The following is a 13449-nucleotide window of genomic DNA, read 5'->3' on the forward strand; positions in this document are numbered from 1 at the left end:
AATAAATGGTACTTGCTGTTGTTTTTACTATCACCATGTTTTTATAAGTAGAGTTTGAAGAGCCCAAACTGATATTCAGATGTGATCTGATTATCACAAAATAGTTGAGACCCTCATCCTCTGACAGTGATGCTGAGGATGATGCTAAGACAGAGAACAGTGCTTTCATTTACTGTTTTCTCCAAGGCAGGCTTTGTGTGAAGCAGTTGATATCTATTATCTCTTGAGGTCCTCTCAATCTGTCAGGTAGGGATTATTCCTATTTTACAGATGAGGACACAAGCACAGAGAGAGATGACCAGCTCAAGCCACACAACAAGGAAATGACAGGGTTGAAACAAACTGTCTTGTCTGACACCAAGACCTTGCTGCCTCTAATATTAGACCTTTACTCATTCATTCTGTGTTGGCAGCAAACACATGGTGGACTTACCTAGAACTCACTGTTAATGGAAGCTTTTCTCTCTCTCTCCTGCCACTGCACACGGTTAAGCTAGGTATTGTCTATCTTATACTCAATAGGTATATTTGTTTGTTGCCCAAATGTGAGTGTATTACATAGTTTGCTAGGGCTGTCATAATAAAAATGTGATAGACCAGGTGGCTTAAACAACAAAAATTATCTTCTTACAGTTCCAGAGGCTAGAAATCCAAGATCTAGGTGCCGGCAGGTTTGGTTTCTTCTGAGGACTCAGTCCTTGGCTTGCAGATGGCCTGGCCACCATCTTGCTGTGTCCTCACATGGTCATCCCTCAGTTGTGGGTTGTCTGTGTCCTAATCTCCTCTTAAAAGAACACCAGTCGAGTTGGATTAGGGCTCACCCTAATGGCCTTGTTTTAACTTAATCACCCCTTTAAAGGCCTTATCTCCAAGTACAGTCACATTCTGAAGTACTGGGGGTGAGGGCTTCAACATATGAATTTGGGGGAGAACACAGTTCGTCTCATAAGAGCAGGGTCTCACATGTATCTCACTAAAAGTTTCCTTTTGTTAGATTTGTCTTTTTGTTCATAGAAAACTTTCTGAATGCTGATTTTGTTCACCAGCATTCACCTCATTCCTTCTACATCTGTGCCATCTGTAAACGCAGTATGCATTCTGCCTGTGTATCTTCCCATTGATTAATGAAAAACTGAAGACAACAGGAGTAACTACAGAGCTGGAGGGATGGAGCTAGACAACTTCTTCCAATGTGCTGCCCTCTTGCTGCCTGTCTGACCCCTGTGGGCTTCCCTGGTCTTCACTGGCTGGCTCTCTATGGTTTGGTCATGTGGCCATTCTCTGCATACTCGTTTTGATTTAATAGATGAAATACAGGTACTGTGTTTAGGTCTATTTAAATGAGAGCTTCATCTAATTCAGTGGTTTTGATAATAGAAAAAACATCAGACAAGGAGTCAAATGACTTGAGTTCTAGTCCTGGTTTTATAATGATCTGTGTCACATTAATCCAGTATCTGGATTCTCAAATTTCTCACCTGGAAAAATGAGATAATGCCTTCCTTACTTCAGGCTTCACAGAATTGGTATCAGACTCCAGCAAACATCTACGTGGAGCCTCTATAGAGGCAAAATGTTAGCTATCCATGGCAGAGTGTCAGCAGGCATTTTAAGATTCACATCTGTCAGCCTATTCTCAGGCCAAGTGGTCCCAGTACCAGCCAGAAGATGCTTAAAGCATCCATCTCCTTGAGACTGACTACTCTCTCATTGTTTCTTTGTTTCAGGACTCTTTGGAGGAGAATGCAGTACAGATATATTTTTGGAAAATTAAAATGAATTAAAATAGAGTTGCTTGAAAAATTCAGAGCCGATCTAGAATTATAAATCATTGACTTCGGATATGTAGACTAAGTTTAATATCTTGAACCCAACATAATTAGGAAGATAAGTCTGCTTTAGGGTCATCCTGTGATGCTTTTCTAAGCCAAGTAGAAGAAACATTTTAGAATACACCTCTCCATTAGCTAGATAATCAATATATGGAATAGATGCACTCTTAAAGCTTTCTGAAAAACAAATTTCTGAGTATTTAATCTTATTTTACTCCTGATTTCTAACATAATATGTAATGCATATTCTTGTGGAAATTATATGTTACACTATCAGGTTGTAAATAAGCTTGCTAAGTCATTTATCCATGCAGGATAGGATCTAGTCTTCTAACTTGTGTGACAGGTGGATACCAGGAAGTCTTAAAAAAAAGTTAAGGTAAAGGAAGAAGGTGAAGAAGGGACTTGCATTTATTGAATGTCTGCATGTCAGATTTATGTGCTATTTCAATTCTCATATAATCTTGACAATAATTCTGAGGTAACACAAATATAGCAGCTGGGAGGAGAGTATATATAACAGTTGGAAATGTCAGCGTACTCAAAATCAGCTTCTTAAATTGTGAACCACTTCTGTTGATCCTATTTGTAGAATATAACATTGAAAAAAAATTTAAATTAAGATTAAAAAAGAAAAAAGAAAAATCCTGCTTGTGGGAGGAGGACCGCTGTCACACTGGGTAGCATACCAAGTTAACCATCTGGTGATGGACGCTTCTTTTTGTAAGGTTGTCATTATCACCTCCCGTTTTTCAGATGAGGAAACTGAAGCCCAGAAGACTTCTATACTTGTTCCATGTCAAACAACTGGTAGGCATCAGAGCTGGGATTCAAAGCCACAGTTGCCTTCTGAGTGTGTGCTTTTGCACCATGCCCTGAACATGCTGGACTAGCAGGCTGAGATTATCCCCTCTGCTCTTGGGTGCTAATATATGACCTTGTCAGTCACTTAGCCTCCCTAGGTGTCATGTGCCTTCACCACAGAATGGGGATAATCTCAGCATGGATCAGAAAAATAATCTCTTCTAGTCTTTTTTTTTTTTTTTCAGATGTGCCACACAGCTTGTGGGATCTTAGTTCCCTGACCAGGGATTGAACCCGGGCCACGGCAGTGAAAGCGCCAAGTCCTAACCACTGGACCACCAGGGGATTCCCTCTTTTCCAGTCTTTGAAAAATCATGAAGTGCCATACAAACAACGCAGTATTTTTCAAAAATATCTGAAGCAAGATTATATATTAAACTCCTTTCCTCATCTAGAATGTTTAGAGTCCGACAGTGCTGTCCAATAGAGCATTCTACAATGATGGTGTTCTATATTTATACTTCCCAGTACATAGCCTCTTGTCACACGTGGCCATCAGCAGTTGATATATAGCTACTGTGACTAAAAAACTGAATTTTAAGTTTTTTATTGACTTAACTAATTTAAGTTTAAATTAAATTGCTACATATTGCTAGTGGTTGCTCTAACGCACGGTGCGTAATGTTGGATGGATTTCATACACAAATATGGATTCTGAACAACGAGTTCATTTTTATATATTCTAGGCATGATCGCTAGTCCTTGATGACGTAGCTGGGGAACTGAAATGGGTGTTTTATACTTCCTGAAGTCCTCATATCTCTGAGTCATGTGTGTTAGGTTTCTTATTTTAGTTTTAAGCAAACTCAGGTTATTTAAAATTCTCCTGGCTCCAGGTGGACTTAATAAATTAATGTTTGTTGAATGAATGTATGTGATGTAATTAGTATACCTTGGTTCCCTTTTCCCTGGCTGGGCCTTTCTTATCTGTATACAGTGGAGGGAATCATGCACCCCAGGCTTACACTGAGGCTGAAAGACATCCAGTATGTGAACGCCTCTGGCACAGCACGCAGTAAGATCTAAATAAATGTTAGTTTCCCTTCCCTTCCCTTCCCTTGGGAGAAAGTGCTTCTTGTAAAGGAAAGATCATAGTATCCATGTAAGTAGCCTGCGTGGCTAACTGTTGATCACAGCTGGGCCTCCTTGCCTGTGCCATTCAGTTCTTTGGTACATGATTTGCAAGTTTAGCTCATCCATTGGGATAATCTTTGTGAAATTTAGTTTGCATTTGCTTTTGTGATTTTTAAAAATATAAAACCAGAGGGAGTAATCGTTTCTCTCCACAATGCCATCTTCCCCCACCCGAAAGTGACTCATTGTAAAATATATTTAATTGGGAGAATCTTTATTTCTGTAAATATAAAAAATCCAACTTCTCTGAAGTAACCATATGACTTTTTTTTTTGCTTTTGATTCATGCGTTTTATAGTTAACTGGAAGAGGGAGATGCTCTTTTCTCCTATCCCCTCAGTGTGTGTGGGAAGTTGTGAATCAGCACAACTATAAATCTCCAGAAGAAACTTATATTACGACAGTGACTCCAGACTTTCTTAGCTTTGTGACTCAGTGGGACATTTTTCTTCAGCACTATAGTGTTAATCACCTACTTTCTGGAAATGAAAAGAAAAAGAGAGAGAGAGAGAGAAAACTGTAATAACAGAAGTTCTATCTAACTTTAAAAGGACACCTTTGACCTCTATCCATCAGTCTGTCCTTATCAATTTGTGGAAATTCCTGTTCTGTTGACACAGAATGTAAGGCTTTGATTGTATCTGGCTGAGTAAAGAGCTGTACATTTGCTTTATTCTAACTGATGAGATTTGGGGGAAGAGAAGAGTTTTTTCCTGAGAGATCCTGAAGCCCTGCGGGATGATTTTGCCTTTGATCTTATCTCTCTGCTTTTCTTTTTTAACTCAAGGTTAACCTTAAATTCAGGTCCTTTTTCCTTAGACAGATTTCATAATCATTTTCAAAGTGAGAGCATGAGCAATGTTTCAAAAGGTAATCATTATGGGATCAACGTTACAAAAGGAAATTTGAAATATTTTCCTTATATTCCTTCCATCCTGACAAAACACTTTTTATTTCAGACATTATTAACACAATTGGCCATAGCAATAAATTTGTCACTCTGTTTTAAACTAGTTTTTTAGTGACGAGAAAAGGAGAGGTTACAGCAATAAGTCACCATAGTACTTTTCAATAGAAGAGACTCTTCAGGAATATATTTCAACTAGTTTAGAATACAATTACGGATCTAAATGTTGTTATCATGCAAGACCATTTTAACACACGAACCTGTCAGAAGTACTAAAGAATTATGGTGAGCCATAAATGTAACAACAACAACAGAAACACTAGAATAGGTCTGAGGAGAAATGAGTTCTTGCCTGAGTTCTGCTGGTAACCAGTTGTGTGATCTTGAGTAAATGCTTTAAACATGATCTCTTTTCTCACCTGTGAAATAATACATTTGAGCTCCAGAATCTCATGACTCAAAGGATTCTATTTTGTATAATTCTGTGGAAACATATTTGTAGGCTTTTGTATACAGAAATAAAAGAGTGAGGGGCTCCTTATCAGTAGGTCATGCTCTTGGGATTAAGCTGTAGTATAAGTGATAGATTTGATCCTGGCCATCTACGTGTTCTCCTGTGTGGTTCTTCCTGGAACCAAGCACAGACATTTCTCTTTCCTGCTTGTGATGAGGCATCCTGTCTATGAGCATGTTAACTTTGGTCTCCCTGGCATCTGACTTGAACCAATTAAATGAATGATGTAGCAAGTGCAGTTGCCACAGAGTTTATACCCAATAATGGCCCCAAAGGGTTACACATGGCTGCTCCTTGACCCAGTAAAAGGCAGTTATAAAAATCCACCCGGCAACTGGAAGCTGTCAAAAGTCATTTCTCAATGAGTCATTTGTCACTGTTAATAAGAATGAGCTAGGGACAAGTGGAAAATATTTGTTATTTTTAAGGCAACTACATTTCAACAGATGAGCAAAAAGTTGTCATTCCACACTTTATGAATAACAGTTGGGTTATTTTGAAACCAATAATCCTTGCTTCCTTTAGGAGTGCTTATGAATGCTATCACTCAAACAACTTTCTAGTTATCAGTTTCCCAAAACATGGATGGAAACCCACCCTCTGTATTGATGTGCAGCTGAAAAATGGGGGATGCAGGAGTAGAGCCAGGTACAATCAGACTGGAGGAGTCTAGCCTGGATTTTGCTCTTTTCACAAGCCCTTTTCTTCATCTGTAAAGTGAAGCTGTTTTTAGATAATTCCTCAAGATCATGTCTGTTCTAAATATCTGTGACTTATGAACCCAATAGCCCTAAGTAAGTGGTAAAATCTCAGAATCTTCCTGTTGATCTTGAAATCAGGGGAAAGAGTATTTGTTTGTAATAAACTTTAATCAACAAATTCTATCTCTAAACCATGTAGTTATGGTATACTTGTTCTAGGCTTTGTGATATATGAATGATAAACTCCTGATTTCTGCATGTTAAATCATTCTTAATTAGCAATTTAAGTACGTTTATAATTGCTCACAGTTTGAAATCCTTATCTATAGAAGGGTTATTGACCTGTTTTCTATTGGAAATGAACCTTGTATGTAAGCTTTCTGTGACTTTGCCATATAGAGGCTACAGGCATGTAAATATTCTAAAGAAAATACAGGAAAAAGAAACCTCACAAAAACCTTCACTCTTTCCATATGAATAAGGATATCCTCCCCAGCTTAATAGTCTAGAAATCTTGTTTTATTTTCTTTAAAAGGTGTTGGATTGAAGATTCTGACAAAGCCACTGATTATAAGCCATAATGCCATAACTGTTTTTGTAACATATAGTTTCCTGGGGAATGGATCCATTGAAATAACTCCATTATATTTAAAAAGGCAGGTTTTTTTGCCAGGTTTTAGGTGTTTGTACAATTATGGAAGGGTTTTCAGCATTTAGATAGAGTCCAACACTTGAAATTATTGCAGATAGTCTTGTCATATCTATAGCTGTACATAAGCCAAGATCCCTTGGGGATGGTGAAACAGCCAAATGCTACAACATTGGCTGAGCAAATATTTTGCGCTTTCTCCAAGGTGACTGATTGTTCCGAAAGACTGGGACTGCTGTATCAACTGAAAGATGGCTGTGGTGAGAGAGCTATCAGGTTAATAAACAAGGGATTCAGATACGGACTCTGAGATGAAAGGTTATGAGGCAGGGTTTAAATAGCAACTTTAGTTATCATTTGCAGGTCTGTTAAAGAAAACCATCTTGTGCCACACTTAAGATCACAGTTTATACTGAATAAGGGCTGTGCACTGAAAAACAATACCTTTTTACTGATTAGCATTTCTTTTTACTTTGAATAAGCAGATCACGTGTGTGGACACAGACCATAAGCCATCGCTGGTAAATGAAGTTGTGATTTTCATAAATACTTCGTTAGTTCTTCCTCCTAGAACTGTAAACCTTCCTCAGTCAATAGTTTCAGTCAATAGTCTTCCTCAGTCAATAGTTTCAGTCAATAGTCTTCCTCAGTCAACAGTCTCAGTTTCTATGTGGGAAAGGCTATAAGCCACCCTAAATATTTTGGGACTTTTTCAAACATCTAGCTGAAATCTGTATCACTTTAGTAGAAATCCCCATTTTCTCTTTTAAGAGCTTTAAGATTGATGGCATATTTTTTTTTCTTTTTCATGAGGAAGCTTTTTTTTTTTTAAAGGGCTATCACTTTTGAAATGGTATCTGTGTCTCTAAATATTCAAGCAGATGCCTCCCATTTAGATATTTTTTTCCCACTTTTGGAAACAGGGAATCAGCTGCTCTGCCTACTGGATTAGAGACGGCAGTCTCTACATTTCTTCTTAATTTCCTAACACTGAGTATCATGGATATGCACAGTATTACTTAAACAAACCAACATCCAACCTTTGTAACTGCAAACATGAGGCCAATCTGCTAATTACTGTTTTCTTTCGCCATGACACCTATCTGTGTATATCTAGCTCAGAAGCTAGAGATCACAACAGCCCTAGTTTCACACAGTGAATTTCCTAATTAAAAAAAACAAAAAAAAAAATCCCCAAACCTAATTTGATGTATAAAAATGAGCTGCATTCCAGAATTTCAAGAATCTAACCTTCACAAAAAGCTAGATATAAGTAACAGCTTTGGATATTAAGCTGTCTGTTCCAGAGTTGCTCAGAGTTTAATAGATGGCCCAGAGTTTTTTGAGCATCTGTTCTTTCTGTGTGGTCTGGAGGAGGCAGGTGGTATACTAGAATTACAGATGATGAGTCAGATAAAAACATGGCAGGTGAGTCAGAGACATTTAGAGCTTGCCAAGTATTAATGTACTCCTTTCCTTTTCCCAGACTCCCTTGCAGTTAAGGTTAGAGCCATATGAGTAGTTTTGGCCAATGAAATGTGAGCAGAAGTGCCATGTGTGTCATGCTTGTGCTATGTTTGTGCTAAGATATTGAGATGGTTTGCTTCCTTCATTTCTTTTTCTTTCCCCCCGGAGTTCCAGATGGCATAGCTATAAGGTAGAGGAGAGTGATTATGAGACAGAAATAAATTTTTACTGGGTTAAGCTGCTGAGATTTGGGGTTTGCTATTGTAGCAGCTAGCAGTAATTACCCTGACTAATATAGTAGGTGATACTCTTTATGTTAGAAAGTTATTGGAAAAGCTGGGGCCATTATCTAGATCAAGAAAACACAAATCTGACGTTGAATCAAAATCAACCTGGGGAGCTTTAAAAAAATTCACATTTCTGGGATCCATGTAAGATTTACTAAATAAAAATTTAGGGGGAGGGCATATGAATCAATATTTTCATCAAGCTCCTCAAATAATTCTAGACCATTCCCTTCAAATCTGAACTCCCGTTCCATGACATCAAAGTCTGATTATTTTCTGGGGTGATGAGATGGAAAATTAAAAATGATCAGAGAGAATCAGAAGATTTAGAGCTAAAACAAGATCTGCAAACTATAGACCCCAAGGGCCAAATCTTGTCTGCAGTATGTTTTTGTAAATAAAGTTTACACAGCCACATGCATTGGTTTACATATTGTCTATGTCTGCTTCCACTACCAAGGGAGAGTTGAGTGGTTGCAACAGTGATGTTATGGAGTGCAAACCTTAAAATATTTACTATTTGGCCCTTACAGAAAAAGTTTGTGGACTGCTGCTCTACACGATTGTCTCTGTGCTTGAAAAAGTCATGAACTCTTAATTTGGCCCTGCCCATAACTGAAAGACTCAAATTCTCAGCATTCCTGGTAAGTATAAGAAAGGCCAGTCATGAAAACTTATTTAACTTTTAGATCAGTGTCACATTATGGTACCTCTGTGGTCCACGGAAGAGTTTAAAGTCATACAAATTCTCCTACTGTCTCGTAATCTGTGGAACCTCCAGAAACACAGCCACAGGAAGACAATTGTTTCAGTTGAATCTATTATAGAAACAGCTGGATGATATTTATAGGGGAAAAATTATAGTTTCCAACATATCTGGATTCTTGTAGTTCTTTCTGTCTACAAATGAAGATATGAAACAGGATTAATATTTAATGGGACCCATTTTCTTTACTGTCTTTCATTCATGATTAAATTCTATCAAGTGCTTGGTACAACCCCCCCAATTTAAAATAATTTATATTTAGATATGTGTCCATTTAAATCTGTATAGTTGAATACACACATTTAAATATAAATTTTAAAGCTGTCCAGTCCAGGAAATTCACATTTAAAGTGCCAATTCTAGGGGGATGGCTATTTTAACCAGTTCCAAATGCAGATTTAAGCTGAAGATCTTTTCAGCTCAGCGCATCATCACTGTGGCTTTCCTTTCTTTCCCTTCCATTTCCCCACTAAAATACTACCAATCGGAAACCTAGGGAATCACAGCAGAGAAACTGAATATTCTTGCTTTTTAGTGAACAGGAGGGGAATTTTGTCTCTTGGCTAAATTATCTCTGTTATTGCTCAGTAAAGAAAAGAAGAATGAGCTCTATGTTTGTATCACAACATATTTACCTGGTCCTTTTGGAGGCCCACAGAGGGAGTTCCTAACAGCTCCACTGCGGAGTAAATGCTGAAGTTAGAGTGGACTATAGGGGAAGAATGGCAGGGGCTTCGATGTACGTGGTTTTCTTACACTTAGAAGGAAAAAGATATGTTTGAGCTCTGTTCCCTGACTACTTTAACTTCTTGGAGCCAGAGAAGAAAGAAAAAGCAAAGCAAAACATACAATTTCATTACACTCCCTAATGTACATAATTGGTAACATGTGTACCTAATTTTGATTACTCACTCTTCTATTCACTTGTTGCTGGTTAATTGAGAGTGGCAGTCCCAATTAAACAACCCCTAGTAGCATGTAATGGCTAATTGTGAGCAGGTTAGAAGCCTTCTTTGTCTTTGAAAAGGTCTCTTAACTCTCCAGGGCATGTCTGTTTTGGACTGAAGTCATAACTTGGTATCGGATGATTTAAATTCAAGAAAGTCCTTTAATATTAAGGTTCAAATAAATGAATTTACACTCCATGTCATATGTTTAGCAGGTGACTGAGACCATGTGCTCTTTACCCCACTTAGAGAATTATAATGTATAAGAGATTTAAATTAGGCTGTAACCAGCCTTGCTGCTAGGGGCAAGAAGTAGTGTGGTTAATATAGCAGGCTAGAACGAGAAGTGGGTTCATTTGGGCCATTTACAGTGACTTCTTATTGAATTCAGGTAATTTCTTCTAAAAAGAGTTCATGCTTCTCTTCCGTCTACTTCTAACTCCAAAACTTCAGACCCAAACAGTCACTGATTTATGTAGTTACTATTACCAAATTGTTGGGCTAAACAACATGTCTCTCAAAATGCTTTGGCTAATGGGGTCTATGAAAATGATTATGCAAGTCTGCTGTGGATGAGGACACAAGTTATTAGCTGTAACCGTCACTGTGGTACCCCCAGGATGGTTTCTAAACGTTGTGCCGGCTGGAAGACTTGTGAAAAAGATGGAATGCGATGGCTGAGGCTTTATCAACACGATTCTCATTAACAGCGATGGGAATTGTGTGGGCGAGAGCCATAGTCCTCTTGGGTGGGCACGTGTGCACCGAGGAGCACTTTTCAAACAGGATGCTATTTCCCTTTCCTTTATCTCAGAACCAAACTTAAAATTTATGAAAGTCCTCATTTCACTTTGAAATCACCTATGGATGAAGGTGGACCTGGATAACTGGGAAAGTTGGCGCAGCCCATTTCAGGATGCATCTCTGAATTTCCTTTCCTTCTTTCTCAAGCATCTTTCCTTTGACTCACTATGAGGACAGTATTCAGGGAGGTGAGTCACGCTGGTCTGCTTCTAAACCAATCCCTCGGTCTTGGTAACATGTCTTCCTTTTTTTTTTTTTTTTTTGGGGGGGGGGCGGGGACGCGGGCCTCTCACTGCTGTGGCCTCTCCCGCTGCGGAGCACAGGCTCCGGATGCGCAGGCTCAGCGGCCATGGCTCACGGGCCCAGCCGCTCCGCGGCATGTGGGATCTTCCCGGACCGGGGCACGAACCTATGTCCCCTGCATCGGCAGGCAGACTCTCAACCACTGCGCCACCAGGGAAGCCCATCTCTTCCATTTTTGATTCAACTTCCTATACTGTCTCCTTTGCTCTTCTCAGACTCATTTGCAAGAGACATAGGCAGAGTATGAGTGACACATTTCCTCAAGGGGTCAGGGGAATTAGAGTTAAGAATCATATGATAGTTTTCTGCCTTAGTTCTTATTCTTATTTTTTCAGGTCTACAGCTAAAAGGAAATGCATAATATCAGTCTGTTAGTTGAACTATACATTCTGTTGTGGATAATAGGGACCCCAAAATATCACTGGCTTAAACAAGATATAGATTGATTTATTTTTCTCTTATATAAAGGTATAGATACAGAGGCCAAAGATGATGGCTTCTCAGTCATCTGCGACACAGGTTACTTCCATCCGCCCATCTCACCAAGGTTGGTGGACTGGGTACATGACCCTCATCCTCATGGATGAAGCATAGCCCTTACATTCAAGTTCCATAAAACAGGACAGAGAAATAGGAAAGGACATGTTCCCTACCTTTAAGGACACATCTCAGAATTTACACACATCAGGTCTGCTTACATCCCATGGTTGGGACTTAATCACGTAGTCACACTTAGTTGCAGGGGAAGCTGAGAACTGTTTGGGCTGCCATGTACCCAACTAAAATTTTGGACTTCTAATAATGAGGAAGAAGTGGAGAACAAATTTAGAGACATCCTACAATCTCTACCATGGTCTGTCCAGGTGGAAACCTAAAAAGCTTTGTGTATCTCTTTTTCACATGCAGAGGACACTCACCTCCTCTCTCAAGGGATTCAATTCAAAAATCCCACCCAGTTACTGCAATAGGGTTCAAGGTTCAGAAACTCTGGGTGATGCTTTGTCCCTTCTACAAGGTCAGAATAGGGTTTTTTTAGGTCCATACTTTTCTGGTCCCATCTCACCAGTAGTAGTAACATTATAACTGTAGCAAAAACTCCTATTTGAAAAAGGAGAGAATGCAAATAATTCTCAGTCATTTGGTTGTAGCAGTTATCAGATCCTGCTGGACCAGAGTGAAGAGGGAGTGATGGGGAGTAAGTCTCCTGCTTAGCGCATCTGGTGGCTCTTGGTTCTGACTTTCTGGGAGGAGCTGTCTTCTTCTGTGATCCTCCCTGACCACATCTGAAGCAGACTCCGGTATTAAGTATTTGCCATATAGCAGGTACTATGCTAACGAAGCATTTCATGTACCTTTTTACATTTAGTCTTCCACGGGCTGTGAAAATGTATTTTACTGGCACCATTTTTTACGTGAAGAGACTAAAGCTTGGAGCGGTTAAGTGACTTGCTCAAGGGCACGTGGCTCCTAAGTGATGGAGCTGGTATTTGCTACTTGTATGATTGGTTCTAAAGCCTGATATATCTACCTTCTGAGTATATTGAGGGCCGTAGTTCTCAACTGGAGGCAATTGTGCCCCCCAGGGGGTGTTTGGCAATGTCTAGAGATACTTTTGATTGTTACAACTGGGAGACTGCTACTGGCATCAAGTGGGTACAGGCCAGAGATACTGCTAAACAGCCCATAATGCACAGGATGACCCTGTGCATCTTGATAAAGAATTAGCTGGCTCAAAGTGTCATTGGTGCCACAGTTGAGAGACCGTGAATTAAGCCTCATTGTCTAACACATTTGGTAGATGCCTTCGTCCTTATTAACGGAGAGCAGAAGATTTATGTCCCTTTAGATTGTTAATCTGTGGAAATAGGGAATTTCCATTCCTGTGCAAAGGGCTAAATTTTTCTTAGACAATAAGGATCAGTTCTTCATTTTAGAATTTAGCTGATTTACATTTTGGGGGAAAAGATTGCGTTTTTGGAGATGTGGGAGCAGGGAAATTTACAGAAAGAGAATACAAAACAATATTTAGAAAGTAATTATTTTATACATTGTACTTCTGAAATTTTTAATAGAAAATGAAACTTTCATCCCAATTCAAAAGGACGTAAGTTATTAATCCACTATCTTTCTTTTAAAAGGAAAATGGCTGTGTATAATATGTATATTTGGAACATGAGCCAACATTTGAGGCTACTCTTAGGCTGTTTGGTTGCATGGATTTTAAATGTTGTAACTGCTTTAACATCAACCAGACAGACTTTCCTTTAAATAGGC

The sequence above is a fragment of the Tursiops truncatus genome, chromosome 11 (assembly GCF_011762595.2).
Source record: "Tursiops truncatus isolate mTurTru1 chromosome 11, mTurTru1.mat.Y, whole genome shotgun sequence".
Taxonomy (NCBI): Eukaryota; Metazoa; Chordata; class Mammalia; order Artiodactyla; family Delphinidae; genus Tursiops; species Tursiops truncatus.